The 15,447-nt window shown below is 38.9% G+C and overlaps 1 pseudogene; it reads left to right on the forward strand.

Annotated features, from left to right (window-relative positions):
* The first annotated feature begins 6,116 nt into the window (after positions 1–6,116).
* Positions 6,117–6,750, forward strand: LOC119512325 (annotated as a pseudogene).
* The last annotated feature ends 8,697 nt before the right edge of the window (positions 6,751–15,447 follow it).

Consider the following 15,447-nt stretch of genomic DNA (forward strand, 5'->3'; position numbering starts at 1 on the left):
AAATCCTACAAACAAAAGAACAGATGGGGAAAAGAATGGAAAAATATGATCAGGGTCTCAGGGAACTGAATGACAATATGAAGCGCATGAATATATACATTATAGGTGTCCCAGAAGGAGAAGAGAAGGGAAAATTAGCAGAAAGAATAATAGAGAAAATAATCAATGAGAATTTCCCAACTCTTATGAAAGACATAAAATTACAGGTCTAAGAAGTGCAGCACACCCCGAACAGAATTGATTCAAATAGATCTACTCCAAGACACTTACTAATCACATTATCTAATGTCAAAGACAGAGAGACTTCTGAAAGCAGCAAGAGAAAAGTGATCTATCGCATACAAAGGAAGCTCAATAAGACTAAGTGTGGATCTCTCAGCAGAAACCATGGAGGCAAGAGGGCAGTGGTATGATATATACAAGATATTGAAAGAGAAAAACTGCCAACCAAGAATCCTATACCCAGTAAAACTGTCTTTCAAAAGTGAGAGAGAGTTTAAAATATTTACAGATAAACAGACACTGAGAGAGTTTGTGAACAGGAGACCTCCTCTACAAGAAATTCTAAAGGGGGTACTACAGACAGGAAAAGACCAAAGAGAGAGGTTTGAAGAAAAGTGTGGAAATGAAGATACAGAAAAGTGTGGAAAAGAAAAGTGTGGAAATGAGATAGAAAGAGGTTAGAGATCAGGCATTTGATGCTGAGGGAGTATAGAATGTTCAAGAGGATTGACTGTATAGATCCAGAAATGGATACTGGGTAATGGTAGCACAATACTCTAAGTACACTGAACAAAGATAACTGTGAGAACAGTTGAAAAAGGAACTGTTTTTCATACATGTATGTAGGTATGTATGACACTAGAGGGAAATATAGAAGATAAAGACTGTGACTGTATAACTTAGTGAAACCTAGAGTGGTCAATAATTGTGATTAAATGTACAAATATAAGAATGTTTTTACATGAAGGAGAACAAATGAATGTCAATTTTGCAAGGTGCTGAAAATAGGACAGTATTGGGGGGGAAATACAATCAATGTAAACTAGAGTCTACAGTTAACAGTAACATTGTAATATGCTTCCATTAATTGTAACAAAGGCACTATACCAAAGCTAAATGTCTATAAGAGGGGGAAATAAGGGAGCAGTAAGGGATTCTTGGCACTGTGTTGTTGTCTAACCTTTTTATCGTATTTTATTTTATTTTTTCCTTTTTTTCTTTTTCTTTTTATTTCTTTCTTATTCTCTTCCTCTTTCTTTGCAAAAGAAATGGAAATGTCCTCATATAGATTGCAGTGGTAAATGCATAACTATGTGACTATACCAGGAATCTTTGATTGTTTACTTCAGAGGGAATCTATGGTGTGTAAATAAAACTGTTCAAAAAATAAACAGAGGGATACAAGTGCTGGAGAAAATGTGGAGAGAGGTATGTACCTAATCACTGTTGGGGGGAAGGAGAATGGTAAAGCCCATCTGGAGGTCAGTGTGGTGTTTCCACAGGAAGCTAAGTATATGTTGCCATATGGTCCTGCAATTCCATTATTGGGTAGATACTTGGAAGAACTGAGAACAGGGGCACAACTGGACATTTGCACAGTGGGGGTTACGGCAGCAGTATTCACGATTCTCAATGGATAGAGTTGGCCTAAGGATACACTGGCTGGTGAACAAAATGGTGAAATGTGATTTATACATACAAAGTAATATCGAGAAGCTACAAGAAGAAATGAAGTTGTGAGGTATGCAACTAGGTGAATGGACCTTGAAGACAGTATGTTGAGTGAAATAAACCAGAAATGAAAAGACGAACATTATAATGCCTCACTAATATGGAATAACTATAATGTGCAAACTCTAGAGAATTGAATTTGAGAGCATAGGTTATCAGGGGAAGTCTTATGGTACAGTTTCCTAGATTGTAAGCTCTTAACAACAGTTACATCTATTCCTGTGTTGTAGTGGCCATTTCTAAATTCTGAGATGCTGAGCTCTTTGTGTATGCCTGGTTGGTCCCTGGAACTTTGGGTATCTATGTGACTTGATACCTGAGACTCAGAGCCAGAGTTCAGCAGCTATGAATGTCAGCATTACCCCATACAGCAAATGCAAAATAGTCTGAAAAAAAGATCAGACTTCAATCAGAGACATGAATGAAATGGACTTGGTTAGGACTAAAGTAAATCAGACTAAAGGGTAAAGGATGATATTGACAGTGTTTTAAAACTTCAACTTTTATGTGAGACCAAAGGAAGAGATGTTTATTTGGTGGAAAATCTGTATTTTCTATAGCACTCTATATAATTTAACTTGTATGGTGAGTTTATTCAAACACCATAATTACATGGAAGTTTGAATAGGGAGTAAGACCCGTGTGCCAGTTTGAATGTATTATGTCCCCAGGAAAAAGCCATATTCTTTGATGCAATCTTGTGGGGCAGACATTTTGGTGCTGATTAGATTTGCATGGAAATGCGCCCCACCCAACTGTAGGTGATAACTCTGATGAGATATTTCCATGGAGGAATGGCCCCACCCATTCAGGGTGGGCCTTGATCAGTCGAGCCATATAAATGAGCTGACCAGCCAAGGGAACTCAGTGCATCTGTGAGGGATGTTTTGAAAAGGAGCTACAGCCAAGAGAGACACTTCAAAGAAAGCACAGTTGCTGCAGATGAGAGACAGTTTGAAGACTGTGGTTGAAAGCAGACTATTGTTCCGGAAAAGCTGAGAGAGGACAAATATCCCAAGCGCAACTAAGAGTGACATTTTTGAGGAACTGCAGCCTGAAGAGTAACATCCTGGGAGAAAGCCATTTTGAAACCAGAACTTTGGAGCAGACACCAGCCACGTGCCTTCCCAGCTAACAGAGGTTTTCCGGACACCATTGGCCATCCTCCAGTGAAGGTACTTGATTGCTGATGGCCTTAAGACTGTAACTGTGTAACCAAATAAATCCCCTTTTATAAAAACCAGTCCATCTCTGGTGTTTTGCATTCCAGCAGCATTAGCAAACTAGAACAATCTGGTCAGTTTGTTACCAGTTAGTATGAAACCCCATTACATCCCAGAGTAATTTGGGTGGAGAATAAAAACGTATTGGCAAAGTCCCTTTGAGGAACTGGGGGGAAATGTGGAAATATTAAACATCCCCACCTGGAGAATTACTAATATTCTCACAAGCATTGGGGACCACCAATTTAGAAAGCCAAGCCCTCGATCCTGGGCTTGCCCTTATGAAGCTTGTTTCTGCAAAGGAGAGGCTAAGCCTACTTATAATTGTGCCTAAGAGTTACCCCCAGAGAACTTCTTTTGTTGCTCAGATGTGGCCTCTACCAACTCTGCAGGTAAACTCATTGGCCTCCCCACTACATGGGACATGACTCCCGGGGTGTAAATCTCCCTGGCAAGGTGGGATATGACTCCCAAGGATGAATCTGGACCCAACATCAAGCGATTGAAAAAGGCTTCTTGACCAAAAGGGGGCAGAGAAATGAAACAAAATAAAGTTTCGGTGGCTGAAAGATTACAAATGGAGATGAGAGGACATTCTGGAGATTATTCTTATGCATTGTATAGATAACCTTTTTAGTTTTTAGTGTATTGGAATAGCTAGAAGGAAATACTTGAAACTCTTGAAATGCAACCCAGTATCCTTGATTCTTGAAGACAACTGTATAGCTGTGTAGCTTACATGGTGTGACCATGTGATTGTGAAAACCTTACGGCTCACGCTCCCTTTACCCAGTGTATGGACAGATGAGTAGAAAACTGGGGACAAAAAGTAAATGAATCATAGGGAGGGATGTGGGGGATGGGGTGTTTTGGGTGTTCTTTTTTACTTTAATTTTTATTCTTATTTTTTTATGTGTGGCAATGAAAATGTTCAAAAATTAATTGTGGTGATGAATGCGCAACTATATAATAGTACTTTCAACAACTGATTGTACACTTTGGATGTTTGTATGGTATGTGAATATATCTCAATAAAATTGAATTTAAATATATAGAGAGAGCCCATAAAATGCTTCCTTAAAATTATATTTGTTCCCAATATGTTTTCCCTTTTCTTATACACTATATGTATGTGTTACCTATTCAGTAAATAAATAAAATATATACATGGCTATAGTTTCTCTCCATTTTACCATAATTGCAGGCCATTAAGATGAAAAGAAAATAAAGATAGAAATGGATAGAACCCTGTGGTAAAACTGACAAATGTATTCTATTCTTATCATCCCTCAGACCTCTGTGCCAATATCCTGTGGTGCTTGGAGATACAAAGCACCCAATGTCCCCTTGAAACTCTGTCATGAGCCTCATTTTTTACAAAACGCTAATCCAGAGTGGCTGTCTACACTGATCACAATCACTGGTCAATGGTTATCTACTTCTCTCATTTGACCAATGTTGACATCAAAAAATCATAGCTTCACAGTATTGAGAGAGCCCAAATATTCATCTAGTGTAATTCTTGATCTGATGCATGGCACCTATCCACAGCTTTCCTAACAAGTGGCTGCCAAGAACTTGCAGTAAAGAGAACCATTCCAGTATGCAGCAACACTGAATGTTTGAGAGGTACATGGATATATATACACTAGGTAGAATTAGACTTGCAAATTTTTTCACATTTTAGGTTATTGGGTTGATAAATATGATAACAAATCCTAAACAGAAAAACCTGAAGTGAAAACAATGGCTGTTGAAGGAAGTTTTGTTGGAAAGGTCCACTATATATTCACTGCTCACTGAAGGGAATAGTGATGAACCACCTGGTTCTGAAATCAGAGGAGTTATCTAGCTGTTCTGGATGTGGTGATTCAGGGTCAGCAGAAGCAATGCAGATGCTTTAGGGCTTGTTAGAGGGAAGGTCCTTTATGTGTAAGGTCCTTTTACTTCAGACAGTCTTCATTATCATTCGTAGATTAAATATGTAATTTAGAAAGAAAGAGAAGAGATCATTCCCAGGTTGGGTATGCAAAACTAAGTGTCACCATGGACAAAGAGACATCTCCAAAGCCAGGACTTGCTTTGGTGTTTTACAGTACAGAGAACACTGTACTTGGAGATGGATCTACTCTCTACTCCCTCTCTGTGGGGCCACTCAGTGACCTTGGGCAAGTCACATTACCTCTCACCCTCTGTTGTTTCATCCACAAAGTAAGAGTGAAACCTTGCCTACCCAAAAGTGGGACGAACCAGATCATTTCATGAGGACACACCTATCCACAAAACCTGTGCTTCTAGGTTGAATCCAAAAATTATGAGTTTCTTGCTTTTTGCCACAATTAAATCCTGGCCTCCCCACTTTAAGTAGCCTTAAACTTCTTCAAATTCCAAGTCTCCATTTTATCCATAAAATAAGAATCATAATCTCCCTCACATAGCAATTAGCAGAATTAAGTAAGATGATATATGTAAAATGCAGGTACACATCGGACTCTTCATCAATGCTGACTCCTCTAACAATCTCAGCATTCAAGAAATCCTAATTTACTTTGAGATTAAAACCTTCTTGCCGCATTTTGTCTTTTATTTCTTTATATACTGTGGAGGATACATCTCCAGTGCCTTAACATTCTATAAGTTTTAGATATGAAAGGGGGAAAATCTGAATATAAAACGCACATCAGCCCCATTCCCCGGCAACCGACTTGGCCCCAGCCTCGCAATTAACTGCCACTTTGTCTCCATGGCAATGGGCAGCTGAGCCCCGCGTTGGGAAGAACTCCCGGTTCTTCAGGAGTTGTTGAAGGATGGGGACCTGGGGGCCCCTCGAAGGGGCCCCCTCACACTTTGTCAGTGGAGTTTTATCTTTTTCATTCATATTTTATTTTGTTTAAAGGAGAGAAAGACATCCCCTTCTGGAGACGGTGGGGAAACTCATAAAAGACTAACTTTCTAAAAAGTAAATAGTTCCAGGTTTGCCTGATTCCACCCTGTCCGACTTCCTTTTCCTGCTTGTGGGAGACTCAGATCACTTGCTTTCCCATAACTCTTTGGACAGAAACCCCTTTGGGGTCCTTGTAATTGGGAGTTAGGGATCAGAGAGAAATTGCTGGAATCCTCACACCTGTGGCCGCTGCCTTAGAAGACTGTGGATAAACTCTACCTTGGAGGGTGCAAGCTCAGCCCGAAGAATTTCAAAGATGACCAAGGTACCAGCCAACAAGAAGACGCAGAATTCCGCCAACTTGGGGGACCTCTGGCCCTTTTATGCCTCAGATAATCTAACACAGATGACAGACGCACCATTGAAGAGCATCAAGTATATGGACCAGAAAATAGTAAACCTGAGAAAAGACCTTATATGAAGCCACCTCTTGATTCAGTTGGTGAAGATAGGACGTGGGTACTTCACCATTCTGAGGGAGGAAAGCGCAATGAAAAAGAGGCAACAGCAACTTCAGAAACTGAAAGAGGAGGAGAGAAATAAATTCCAACCAGCCAAAAGGTCCTCGGAAATCCACTATGGTGATACTTTCATGACCAGATACAATGATAAGACTAAGAAGGTGGAAGGAGGCACCGCAGTGGTCCTTCGCCCCTTCACTCCTATCCACAGCTGCATCATCTCGCCCACCCTGCCTGTTGCCCACGTTGAACCCCTCTTCCGCCAGCTCTGTGCCCTCCACTGGCTTCCGGAGGTCCTGACCATCGACCACAGTCAACACACCATGAAACCCGTGATCACCTGCTGGAATCTCAAGAGGGTTGCTTAGGGACACAACAGAAGCAGAAACCAAGCCTTTTGTCACAAATGTGCTAAGGCCATCCTGATTTTATATGTAACAGTCCACGGATCTTCATCTGAAGCACTGGGACCAGCTGTGTTTCAGAATGCAGTTTTTTATTTTTTTTTTTCTTTTTGCATTTTAGAAAGGAAGTGTGGCATATCCCATAGAGTATGTAACACCCCTTCTTAGGGGGTCCTGGGCAGCGCCCTGTCACCAAGCACAATATTGTTACAGAAAAAATAAATATTTATACCAAATACATAATAAAAGGTAAATAAAGGTAAAAAAAAAAAAACAAAATAAAACACACATCAAGTTAGTGATCCTGATCTTCAGCCTAGAGTAGACGGTATAGTACTATATAACTCTTACATAAAAATGTCTCTCAAATGCCACATTCATGGGAATCACATTGTATCATAACAGTCGCCCCACCTAATTATCATGAGTACACAGGGAGAAGCCCATTTCTGCAGCTGGGGAAAGAGATTACACTCTGAACAACCAAGAGACAAATAGAAGTGACCTACGTCATGTGGTTAAATTAGGAAATTATTTCTGTTATTTCTGTTTTTTTTTTCTTTAACAGCAGGAGAAAAATGGTGAGAGAATTTTTTTAAAGCTAACAGGCAAAATGCTACCCATCTGCATTATATATGGCATTGCTTTAACTCTGAAAACCTGGGGAACTGATTCATTTGCCCACGTTTCCTATGATAGTGGCAGTTTTTTAAAAAGGCAACTGAACTTGATTCTCAAAAAATATTTTTCTTAAACGCCTTGCAAAACATCCTAATGTTCTTCAAAGGCCAAGCCTGATTTCTTAAAAGCAAAATGATTTTGCAAAGGCCAAGTCTGATTTTGCTGAAACTAGAACGGCCTAATGAAAACTCCACCAATCTTTCAGAAGTTAAAGCAACAGCATAGCACATACCCAAGCAAACAGCAAAGCTACAGTAAATCTAGCTTACACTGGGAAAATAATGACAGTTAAGATTTGAAGGAGTTCAGAGTCAAGCTTTATCCCCAAACAGAGACTCATTAAGCACATAGTGTACTAACCACAGTGTACCCCACAGGGATAAATTCAAAACTCTTGGCATATGAGATGTTAGGGCTGGAGCAACTCTGAACTTCTTTTATAAAGGCATGAAAAACATGAGAAGCATGCCTCTGAACCTGAGCCAACTCATGAGGCTGCCATGCCCTCCTGTTTTGGCAAAGAATAGAAAAACACAACATTCAGCTGGTTATCTGTCCTCATCATGTCTCTAATCTTAAATTCTGGAGTTAGAAAATTAAAGATAATACTTGAAAAAAATGAGATTAGTCACTGTGGGTGTGGGAGTCCCTATATCTAAATTCAGATCCACATTGCCAATTATTATCATTAATTTTACTTCTCTTACATTATCTAGCAATAGACTTAAAAGGGTACTATAGATTTATTTTCCAAAAACAATGATTGCAAAGATCTCCTTTGGAAGTAAATACTACATGGAACAAATAACATAATGCGACAATGCTTGTTGGAAAAACACAATGAAAAGAAGGAATTCAAGGAAATCCAAAGAAACTGAAAAGCTAGAAGAAAAAAATTGAGAACACAGAAAAGAAATCCATAAAACAGGATTAGAACCTGCACACACAGGAAAATAGAATAGAATAAGAGAGGGGAAAGTGAGAAGCAAACATAAAAAAAAAAAGTTTCCATAAGGAGAAAAGAGAAAAAGGGATAAGAAAATGAGATTGAGGAAGCGAAGGATGAGCACTCACAAGAACACAGTCAAGGTGATCTCAGCAAGCTGCTGGATAATGGGTGTGATGATTAATTTCATGTGTCACTGTGATGAAGTTATGGTGTCCAGTTGTTTGGACAAGGAAGCACTGACCTGATTGTTACCACAAGGATATTTCAAAGATGGATTTAAACAATTCCTCAGTTGATTGCATCGATAACATCTACAGTCAATAAAGGAGATTGTCTCCAGCAATGAGGGAGTCTCCTCATCCAATCAGCTAGAGGCCTTAAAGCACAAGCCAAGGATTTCAGCAGTCAGAAAGAAATTCTGTCTTTATTCTGGCAAGCCCCCTTCTCCGAGGGAATTCAATGTCACCTTACTGGAGTTTCCAACTTGCAGCCTGCCCTACAGAATTCAGATTTGCCAATCCCCATGGTTATATTTATATATCCTGTCGGTTCTGTTTCTCTAGGGAACCCTGACTAATACAATGGATAAAATGATCCTGGAAAATGTTTGCTTTTGAGATGTTTTACATTTGCATTATTTTGTCTTATCTTGTATGGATCACAGAATATAAGATATTTTTTAAAGTGTTCATGTGCTGGGCAAGATGAGACCTTTTAAACTATCACTGTATAATTATGCCTCAGAACTTCTTCCCCAATGACTGTATATAAAAAAGTGGACAAAATCAATATAAAGGTACTATGATAGACACATATGATGAGTATTAAGGAGTCCTGAGGGGATAAATGTACATGAGTGGACACAGAAACACCTAACATCCCTGTTAGAGAAATACAGGAAATCCCAAATAAAAGAGAGCACAGCCTAAGTATCAAAAAAGCTTAACATCTTGGCCCTATGCAGGATAGGAGCAAAATAGAAATCAGACTCATACATAACTGGGTCATTCCTTACAAATTCTTTTATTATCTAAACCTATCTTAGTCATGGGAATTCTAAACAAAGAAATTAAGAAACTGCAGTCAGTAATTTGAACCAATCAGGAAATACTGCAACTTCTTATGATATTTTCCCAATGCAAAATTTGAAACTAGCATCTCTTTTCTTACTTAACTTCTCATATGCTATTGTAGGCAGAATGTGGTAGGTCCCCATGATCTCTGCCCCCTGTTGTTACTCCCATGGTTATGTTCTGTTACGTGGCAAAAGGGACATTTCAGATGTAAAGGTTACTAATCAGCTGACCTTAAGATAGGAAGGTTAGTCTAGGTTACTGAGATGAGCCCTTGTAGGAAAATGCATTTTCAAACCATGATGAAATACCACCACTCACCCATCAAATAAGTAAAAATTTAAAATTTGACTAAATACTAAGAGTTAGCCAAAATTTGGAGCATCAGGAACTTTCATAAAGTGAATGGTGTAAACTAGTACAAATTCTTTGGAAAATATATCCCATTTCCTGGTCAAATTGGAAATATGCATGCCCTATGACTCTGCAATTCTACTCCTAGGTCTTTATCCTAGAGATATGCATGTCTATATGTACCAGGTTATATGAACAAGAATGTTCACAGAAGCATTGTTTATCATTACCAAACACTGGAAACTATTTAAATGTCCATCAGCAGTAGAATGGGTAAATAAATTGCAGTCTTAATCAACAACGGGAATGAAAAATCTATAATTTCAGACAATAATATGACTACTTCTTAAAATCAGGTCAAGGGAAAAAAGCCAAGTCACAAAAAGAATACATACAATAATGATTCCATCTATATAAAAGTCAAGAACAGAGAAATGCAAACTATATTGTTCAGGGATGTATACTCAAGTGGTACGATTACAAAGAGAAACAAGGAAATTACTTCTATAAAAGACAAGTTATGGAAGAAACAGCTTGAGATTGAGAGGAGAACTCAGAAAAGGCATACACGGGTGGCTTCCTATGTGTTTTATTCCTGCTCTATTTCTTGGCCTGGGTGATTGATTGTTTTACAGGTGTTCACTTTACAAATTAAATTTATTAAACTGTACATATGTCTTATGCACTTTTTTGTAGCCCATATCTCACAATATTAAAATTGTCAAAATTAAAAGAAAAAGCCAACATGGTCTAGAGAAGAAGAAATAAAAAATAAGTCAATTACTTTGTCAAGACCTTTAGAGTATAGGAGTTGAGAGGAGCCTATGATTTTGAAAGGCCATAAGTGTATCATTAAAGATTCTTGAGCAGGGAATTAACATTGCCTAAACTGTGATTCAGGAAGCTTAAGCAGGCAGCAGAATGGAAACCAGCCTGGAGGCAAGAGAATTGTAGGGAGATACAAAGGCTCAAACTAACATTGTATTTGTGGAATTGAAGGAGAAGGCAGGTTTGAGCACTCTTATGGAAGCAAACTATATACAACTTGGCAACTGGCTGTCAAGAATAAATAAAAAAATAAGGCAGAGAGGAAAGTCAAATATGGTGACTTTATGGATGGTTCCACCAGTAACTCAAAATATTAGATGATTTCACTGATATGAAATAATTAAAATAAGCAAACTTACAGAGTCAGAATCTAGACTATAGGTTACCAAGGGACAGGGTGGGGGTATGGAATAGAGAGTTGTCATGGTTTGAAGCTCTATGTACCCCCCAAAAAACATGTTCTTAAATTTAATCCATTCCTGTGGATGTAAACCCATTGTAAGTAGAGGCTTTCCATGAGGCTACTTCAATTAAGGCATGACCCACTTCAGTCAGGATTCGTCCTAATCCTATTAATGGAGTCCTTTATAAATGGAATGAATTCAGACATGAGAGAGAGAAAGCCTCAAATGGAGCAGCCAGAAGCTGAACATCAGTGGAAACCAAAAATGCCACCATGTGCCTTGCCATGTGACAAACTAAGGTTCAAGAATTGCCAGCAGCCAGTCCCAGAAGACAAAGTCTTCAGGGAGAAAGCATTGCCTTGATGATGCCTCGATTTGGACATTCTTTTAGCTTCAAAACCGTAAGCTAAGAAATTCCCATTGTTCAAGCCAAATCATTTCGTGGTATTTGCTTCAGTAGCCTAGGAAACTAAAACAGGAGTAAAGGCTTAAAATGTACAGCATTTTATTTGGGATGATGGAAAAGTTTCAGTAATGGATGGTGGTGATGGTAGCAAAACATTGTGAACCTAATTAACATCACTGAATTATACATTTGAATGTGCTTAAAAGGGGAAATTTTAGGCTGTATATATGTTACTAGAATAACATTTTTAAAAAATCCAGGGAGCTACTCAACACAAACAGGGAACCCTAAATTAAACCATGGACTAAAGTTAATGGTATAATTATTGAAATGTGCTAAAGGTAGGGAGAAGGAGGGTAAAGCAGCTTTGAGAGCATATGTGACAAGTTCCATTTTGCACATAATGATACTGAAGTACGAGAAAACATTCCACTGCTGATATTTAGCTGACCTGTTAGATACTCAATAAATATGAAAGGGAGTAAAGGATGAAATAAGGAAAGAGAGATGGGATGGAGAGAGAGATGGAAGAAGGAGAGGATGTATTTAGTAGAGAAGGTGGGGATGTAAAGGTAGATATGGAGACAAGCACATACAGGTAAAATGGAACCCAAGAAACTAGATAAATCTCTAATGGATAAAAATCAGAAAAAAGAAGGGGGCAATGCCATGGTTAGATCCTTAAGGCACAACTAAAGTTATAGAAGAGTGACAGGCAGAAGGAGTTGTCAGTGAGGTGGGAAAACCAGGAGAATACAATGTAAAGAAGCCAAAAAAGAGAAGAGTTTCAGGATTTGGCCAACAGCAAGGAAGAGGACAGTTCTGGTTTGCTGCCGTTATGCAAAACATCAGAAATGGATTAGCTTTTATAAAGGGGGTTTATTTCATTACAAAGTTACAGTCCTAAATCCATAAAAGTGTCCAAACTAAGGCATTAACAATAGGGTACCTTCATGGAAGAACAGCTAATGGCATCTGGAACACTTCTGTCAGCTGGGAAGGCACATGGATGGCATCTTCTTCCTCTGCTCCCAGGCTGTATTTCAAAACAGCATTCTCCAAAATGTTGCTCAGCATTTTGTCCTCTCTTAGCTTCTCCAGCGCAAATTCTGGGCTAGCATCTCCAAAGCATCAACAAAAGTCTGCTTTCGACAGCTGTCTCCAAAATGTCTCTCTCAGCTGCAGCACTGAACTCCTTCTGTCTGAGCTCTCCATAGGGCTCCAGTGATTTAATTAAGACCCACACTGAATGGGCGGGGTAACACCTCCACGGAAACAATCCAATCAAAAGTATCACCTACAGTTAGGTGAGTCACATCTCCATGGAAATATCCATTTCAAATATCCCACAAGATTGGATTAAAAGATCATGGCTTTTTCCTGGTGGACATAATATATCCAAAACAGTACAAGGACTAACAGAAAGTGATTATAATCAGTGACTGAACAATTTTAGTAATCTTTAAGAGTGGTTTCAGTAAAATGTTGGGAGCAGAGGTCAGACTGCAAGTGGTTATGGAATTCTGGATCACCCTAAAGCAGAGGAAGCAAAAATACATAATTCTTTCAAAATTTTTGGTAGTAAAAGGAGAACTAAAGGAGAGTAACATTAGAGAGAAATAAAATCAAAGGAAAGGATTCTCCATTTTCAGACTATTGCATTTTAGGTAGATCACGGAAGGCTATAGCCTTTAATATTGTAATGAAGAAATACTAAAGATGCAAGGTGGTGTTGAGAGTAGATGTCCTGGGAGCTAGAAAAGCACAAGTGCAGGAGCTAGTCTTTGAAAGGAGGAGGAACACACTTGTGATGGTTAAGTTCATGTGTCACCTTGGTCAGGCGCTGGTGACTAGTTACTTAGTCAAGCAAGCACTGGCCTGATTGTTACTGTGAGGATATTTCATGGATTTAAATCATCATTAAGCTGATTGCAGCTATGGCTGATTACATCTACAATCAACTGAGGAGATTGCCTTCAACAATGAGAGAAGTCTCATCCAATCAGCTGAAGGCCTTAAAAGGAGAACTGATGATTTCAGTAGTCAGAAGGGAAATTTTCCATCTCTACTTCAGCCAGGGAGCTTCTCCTGGAGACTTCATCGATAACCTCTGTGCCAGTTTGAATGTATTATGTCCCCCCAAACGCCATTATCTTTGATGTAATCTTGTATGGGCAGACCTATCAGTGTTAATTAGATTGTAATTTTTTGAGTGATTTCATGGAAATGTGCCCCACCCAACTGTAGGTGATAACTCTGATGGGATAATTTCCTTGGAGGCGTGGCCCCACCCATTCAGGGTGGGCCTTGATCAGTGGAGCCATATAAATGAGCTGACAAACAGAAGGAACTCAGTGCAGCCGAGAGTGGCATTTTGAAGAGGAGCTATAGTCAAGAGGGACACTTTGAAGAATGCACTGGAGCTGCAGATGAGAGACAGTTTGAAGACTGTGGTTGAAAGCAGATTCTTGCTCCAGAGAAGCTAAGAGAAGACAAATACCCCAAGTGCAACTAAGAGTGACATTTTTGAGGAACTGCAGCCCAGAGAGGAACGACCTGGGAGAAAGCCATTTTGAAACCAGAACTTTGGAGCAGACACCAGCCACGTGCCTTTCCAGCTAACAGAGGTTTTCTGGACACCATTGACCATCCTCCAGTGAAGGTACCCAATTGCTGATGTGTTACCTTGAACATTTTATGGCCTTAAGACTGTAACTGTGTAACCAGATAAACCCCCTTTTATAAAAGCCAATCCACTTCTGGTGTTTTGCATTCTGGCAGCATTAGCAAACTAAAACAACATTTATCAGAATTCCCAGCTTGTGGCTTGCCCTATGGAATTTGGACTTGCCCATCCCCACAGTCATGTGAGTTAATTCCTATAAAAATTCTCATAATATTTACATTATCTACACATATATATCTATATATATATATATACACACATATATATCTATATCTATATATATATATATACACACATATATATCTATATCTCCTGTCCGTTCTGTTTCCCTAGAGAACCCTGACTAATACAGATTTTGATACCAGGAGAGGGGTCTTGAGATACAGAATCTTAAGAATGAGAATTCTAGTTGGTTCTGGGGTATTTAGAATTGGTTCTCTAACCTGATTAGATCTGAAGGCACTAATAACTCTGATTAATCAGGACAGCACCAATGGACCATGGTGTAAGTTAGCAGTAGGGATACACAAAATATCACCACTTGATATGGCTACTTAAATGCTTGTAAGATGTAAGGCTCTAGGTGAGAATGTTTTTGACACCTTAACAGAATTTTGTGGAGTTAAAAAGTATAATGATGTTGGCTGGTTCTTCCTCAATATGCTGGAAACAGTTGTAAAAGAAAGGGATGAGTTCAAAGCCTCAAATTCCCAATTTAGGCACCACATGAAGGACATGACAGTTTCTAAGTGTGTCTTGAAAGAATATTTTCATACTTGTACAATTAACTATAGTCCATCGTTTACAGTAGGGTTCACTGTGTTGTACAGTCCTATTTTTTTATACATAATTCAGAGGTGTTAATTATATTCATAATGTTGTGCTACCATCGCAACACTCTTGTCTGAGACAGAAGGAAAGAAGAACTGTCAATATTAAAGTGTGCAGTGCAAAAGGGAAACTTAAAGACAAAAGCATTAATAAAAGAAAAGCCTTTTTCCTTCTAAAGCCTTGTAATGGAGTTTAGTCTTTAAAAGAATGGGCTCTCCATATAAAGAATACAGAAGGTATTTAAGGGAAAAAGAAATGCAAGGTTACCAAGGTAACAGTAAATCTGTTTACGGTGAACAAAAGCAGCATTTCCTCCCATAGTTACTGTATCAGCAAGGATTTCCACCTCTCTGCAGACTGCAGAAGTCAGGGGTAAAGTTGTTTGCATTAGGGACTTTCCAGAAAGGACTCAAACAAGGCTTTGGTATTTAGGAACTTGTGTTAGAACAACTGTTCTTGCTTTTTGTTT

The sequence above is a fragment of the Choloepus didactylus genome, chromosome 17 (genome assembly GCF_015220235.1).
Source record: "Choloepus didactylus isolate mChoDid1 chromosome 17, mChoDid1.pri, whole genome shotgun sequence".
Taxonomy (NCBI): Eukaryota; Metazoa; Chordata; class Mammalia; order Pilosa; family Megalonychidae; genus Choloepus; species Choloepus didactylus.